Genomic DNA, 5,467 nt, shown 5'->3' on the forward strand with positions numbered 1-5,467 from the left:
TATCTAAAGTACAGTTTGCACAAAATCCAAAGTACAAGCAAAAGGCAGGAATTTTGCCATTTCTAGTACAGTGTCCTAACTCAATAAAATGGGAAACTCCCTCTATTTGTAGCTCTTATTGGTTCTTCCAGTATTAAAAACTTTCTGATGCTGAAATCAACTGCAGATATTTTGAATTAATAGATGAAATTCAAAGAAGGGAAATATTTTTCATCTATTTTAGCCAAACAGTAGATCAAAACTATGCTTATATTAATTGGAATTCAGTTATTTATGTCAACAGCAACTATGACATAAAAACAAAGTAAGTGAAGTCCACTTTCTAAAGATCACCAATGTCAAATAAAATACTATCTATGCTCTCTGAACAATACACAAAGATAAACCATGCAGTGAACCTATGCAGTCAAACTATTGCTCTTACAAACCATGCCTTCCTAATGCATTCCTTTAGCCAAGCAATGGGAAGACAAACCCATTTGCCTAATGGAGCATATCAATTAAATATTTGAAACAAGAACTGACAGAGATGCTGCTAAAATAAATTTAAGAATCATCTCATCCATCCAAATATCTTCCAGGAAGAAGACCCCAGCATAGTTCACAACTTCTTTTTTCTACACAAACTCCAAACTCTCCAGCCCCTGCAGTTACTTTAGTCATCGTGCATACCCTGTATCACTTTATTGTAACAAACCTTTCCTTTTTTTTCCCCATAGGAGATCTAACACGAGGCTGCATTTTTTTTCTCTTTAGCAGTGCCTCTCAACATCTCTAAAATCACTAAAATTTCAGATTTTACTACTGCACCATGCAGTCCTGCACACTTTGGTAAACAAAATATGTCTAAATTTATGGAGCCTTAAAGGACTAGTGTATTCAGCAGATTGCAGTACCCTATCCACAGGAAGTTACAATCAGCCAATGTCAGTATTCTGTCATTTAGAAACAGGATTTTTTTACTATAAAGCATTCCCATTAATACAAATCAGCAGAGCTGTTTCCCGCCTCCCCCCCGCAAAACTCGTGTTTAGGGTTTAGGCTATTGGAACGATACCAGGTCTTCACTTGATTAAAAAAATCTGCTTTTTTTTTTTTTAACATGCTATGAATCACGTTTTGCATTGTGACCTACGTAAAGGCACAACAGTACAGCGTAACAAGCAAAGTGCATGTTTTAAGAATTTCCCCCTTCACATACACAAACAAGTGCCTACACGAAAAAAAAGAGAAAAAGCAAGAAAGAGAGTCTTTACTATTTCATATTCAGTAGAAGTGAACATTTCAAAGAGTTTTTCAACTTCTACAAACGTCAGATTTTAAACGTAGACCTCAATACTGCAGGGAAAGCGAAAATTAAAAAATAACCCCTAATTCTGGCTTTTAAGTCTGTAATGGATGTCGCGTGTGTGGGAAAAAAATAGATTAGTTTTGTTCGGTCTTTGCTACAAAGAGGCTCATCTTCTATGCATGCCACAAATAACCTGAGCAATGACTTCCCTCCATGATACGAGCTGCCCATCATATTGCAGGATTATCACAATGTTGGTTTGTTTAGGGGTTGCTTGTGTGTGTGGCTTGCGTATGTAATTCAGGCATTCGCATGCATCAACTCCTCGTTGCGCATCTCACAATAAACTGATGAACGCTGTTAAACCTGAACCGGGAACCTTTAGCAAACAAAGAAGTCTAGCCCGGAATTCTGATGCAAAATCACCCCAAAACGTACTACACCCTACAAGAACCACACAGAAAATACCCCGGCAACCTCATTCATTCCCCCCAACCCAGCGATCTGCTCACCATCTCCGTCTTATTTCTCTGTCCTCGGCTTATTTTCCTTGCTGCTACTGGCTTCAAGGAGGCGGTGTACAAAACAGAAAAAGGAAAAATGCTTAAAAAAAAATAAAATAAAATGGGGAAACCCCCCCCAACTCTTCAACAAACCGCTCGGCAGCCGCTGGGCAGCATGTCAGCCCCTTGTCTTCCTCTCCCGCTGCCCGCGCAGGAGCCGCTCCCGCCGTGCCCGCCCCGCGGGTGCCCGTCCGTCCCCCGCGCGTTCCCCGGGAGAGCGCCCGGGCTGCACCGGCTCCTCCCGCCTGCTCACCCACCGAGGCAGCCGAGTAGTCGGAGCCGGGCTGATTTTCCCCTCCCACCTCCACATTCCTATTTACAAAGGGTATCCAAGACCATCTTTATCCAACGGGGGGGTGGGGGAGGAAGGAGGGGGAGGTGGAAGTACTTATTAACCCTTTTCTGGCATTTACCTTTTCTAATGAGATTTTTGGAGCACACGGGGGAATTCCCTTTCTGTACAGAGCACATGGACTCGTTGCCATCGGGCCCGTGGGGTCCCTGCTCCGGCACCCCGGCTTGGCCGCTGACGGTGCTCCTGGCGGCCCCAAGGCCGCCTCAGGAAAAAGGTCCAAGGACACGGCTGGAAAACGCGCACCCTCCCCAAACTATTGCTCGGAAAACAACCGGAGCGGCCCGCGGGGAGACGGGAGCGCACTGCCTGCCCAGACTACGATGCCACCGGCCGCCCACCTCCTTTGGTTTGTCGGTTTTTCTCTTTTTTTTTTCTTTTTTTCCCCCAAGTAGGGCACATTCCTCAACACTCGCACCTGAGGGCAGGAGCGCGGGAGGCGTGAGGGGCCGCGCGCCCGCGCCGTGCCCGCGCCGCCGCCGCGCGGCCGCACGCGCACCGGAGCGCGCCTCCCGCGCCGCGAATTTTCCCATTGGGCGGCGCCGCCGCGATCGCGCCCGGCAACCGGAGCGCCGCGGGCGCGGCCCCGCCCCGCCGCCGCGCGCTGCCGGCCCCGCCGCGCGCCATTGGCCCGCGGGCCCGTCCGTCACGGCGCGGCGGCCCCGCCCCCGGCGGGCGGCGGGAGCGGCCGGAGCAGCGGCCGCAGGCCCGGGGCGGGAACGCGGGGGCGCTGGCGCTGTGCGCTCGGCAGGAGCGGCGGGGAACCTTCTGTCACTTCCCTGCGTGGGTGCCCCCGCCCCGCTGCGCGGCTGGAGAGGGTTCCTGCGCTCGGGAATGAACGCTGCCTTGCACAGCTGTTCGCGCGGAGGTCGCGGGCCCAGCTGGTGCTGAAGTGCTCTGGCACAGGGCCCGTCAGGTGCAGCGCAGCGAGGTAATGCTGGCACGCGATCCGCATGGATTTGTCTAATTTGACCTTCTCGGCGTTTGCAGCGGTCTGTGCGCTGCCATCGTCATCTCTCAGCTTTGTCTTTGGTAACCTGAATAGCTTGAGCTTCCTACGTCCCTATTTTTTATCGTGTTGGCCCCTTCATTAATGTTACTCCTTTGAATAATTTCCTGTGTTTTTCCTCCCTCCCTAACTGTGGGTGCGAGAAATGGTGCAGCGTTCCAATGTCCCTGTGCTGTGGACAAAGATAGTGTCACTCCCTTGTCTTCGCTACATACTCTGTATTTTATACAGTAAATGGTTAGAGTAGTCCAGTTTACCACAGTATTACCCTGAGACGTCACACTGAAATAGTAACAACTGAATTCTTTTTTTTGAGGTACTTTTTTTCCCATGCTAGCCCCATCCCTGCATTCTTTATTTCCAGATGCATTTCCTCACATTTTGTGATATTAAAAATGCAATTTACTAGACTGGGATGACTTATTGGGCACACCAGATGATTTTGTAACCAGTTGTGAATTATCTACTCATTTGTTAGGCTACAAAATTTACTAATAAAACATCTTGCATCATCTAGACGATAGAGATATCAAATTAGATCAGAGCAAGAACCCATATCTAGAAAATTGTCAGGATCCCTGACAGTCTCCTCTTTGAAGCTTCTTTTTGAGAACTCTCAGGGAAAAGATTTAATCAATCTAAGATGTGCTTTATGCATTCCAAATAATGTGCATTCCAGCACTCAAAGAACAAACTCGTTAAACAAATGTCAGGACTATTTCTCTTTTAGTTTTTGAAACCAAGTCAAGACAATTCTGCAAGCCTTTCATTAAGCTTCTGTTTGTATTTTAGCTTTCTCCAAGGGAGGTTCTGCCCTGACAGTACCACTCAAAGTGGATACAGAATCAGAGCCTGCTTGGGATCAGTCCATTCAAGTTTGACAAACAATGGGAGCTATACACTGATCCCCTGGGTCAGGGTCTAGAAGGGACAACAATAACCAGGCTGATTTAGACAGAACAAAAGGTAGAAACAAGAGTAAAAGGAAGGGTCAGAATGGCCACCAAATCCAGTATTCACAAATTCTTGCAGTGGACTAATTTTTGCAGCCTCCTAAAGGGCTTTTTAAATGACTCTGAACTTATTTTTCCCATATGTGTTAAAAATAGAAAAAATATCAGTAAAAACCACCATTAAGTTTTAAGCCTATGGACACTTTCTTCTTCCCATAGACATGACTGCTGCTGAAGGTATGCAGATTATCATCTGAAGACTTTAAATGGGTATCGAGCATAGAAAATAAACAGTCTTTGGTTACAGTGATGAGTTTATACTTTGAGACTCAAACAGAGTGCCAAAAAGAACAATACATTATAATTAATGTGCATGCATTTTACCAATTTCAATGTAACGAGATTTGTATAATTTGTCTATTTAGTCATCAGAAAACTGCTTTAAATAACAACTCTGTACCTAAAAGCGTAAATACATTCTAGGCTTATGTTTCTCAAGGTGGTAACTGCAATCTATTATTGTGTTTCAGAAGGAGCAGTACAAAGAATGATGATCATACACTCACCCAGTAATTTTCATCAGTAGATCTCAAGAGACCTTGCAAAGGTCAATGTGATCATCCCATTGTTGATGATGGAGAAGGAAAGCATTGAGATGAACTTGCTCAATGTCATATGCCAGAGCAGTGCTAAAGCTGACAATTGGCTTTCTGTATCCAGGATGAAAGGTTTTGCCTCACGGTCCACCTAAGAGATCTATATACTCCTGGGAATTCTTTTAATTACTGTTTCACATCTTATGTGTATTGTGTTTATCAGTGTTAGAACCTGGAAGAGCACTCCAGGCTATTATGTTGTTTCCTTACAGGCTTCACTATAAAACACTGTAATTTACAGGCTTCACTGGAACCCTCTATTGCCACCCATGAAAAAAAGTCAGAAATGAAGTTTGAGATTTTGTTTGAAAAATGAAACATTAATATTTCAGTAGGACAAAAAGGTGACACAGATCCAATCCTAACCCAAATCTGTAGATCTAGGTAAAATTACTACATGTTTGGTTTTCAGTTCTGATCATGCTGTGCTAATAACTGAAAGCAAATTTGACATTGTCACTTGTGTTTTCCTCAATCCTCAGGAAAGCTGTCCTGGCTGGAATTCATCCCGTTGCAAGCTCAGGGCTCAGTGTCGGGGGTAGCAGATCTGCTGAAGGTGGTCGGGGGAACAGCATCCCACACAGGGGCCTTGTTCTCGGGGGTCAGGAGCTATGCCCAAACCCACGAAGATTGTCGACAGCCT

The 5,467-nt window shown here is 45.7% G+C and overlaps 1 protein-coding gene across 7 annotated transcripts in view; it reads right to left on the reverse strand.

Moving 5' to 3' along the window:
• ARVCF (ARVCF delta catenin family member) overlaps window positions 1-2,702 on the reverse strand; it is a 249,261-nt gene extending 246,559 nt beyond the window's left edge. For 3 of the 7 annotated variants that reach the window (XM_066200020.1, XM_066200019.1, XM_066200010.1), the window contains exon 1: window positions 1,804-2,097. The gene's annotated coding sequence lies outside the window, so the exon portion shown is untranslated. The other 4 variants (XM_066200014.1, XM_066200011.1, XM_066200013.1 and 1 more) reach the window with 3 other exon arrangements.
• Between the last annotated feature and the right edge of the window lie 2,765 nt (window positions 2,703-5,467).

Source organism: Chamaea fasciata, unplaced genomic scaffold (assembly GCF_029207755.1).
Source record: "Chamaea fasciata isolate MVZ Bird 193981 ecotype frontalis unplaced genomic scaffold, bChaFas1.0.hap1 SCAF_18, whole genome shotgun sequence".
In the NCBI taxonomy this organism is placed as follows: domain Eukaryota; kingdom Metazoa; phylum Chordata; class Aves; order Passeriformes; family Sylviidae; genus Chamaea; species Chamaea fasciata.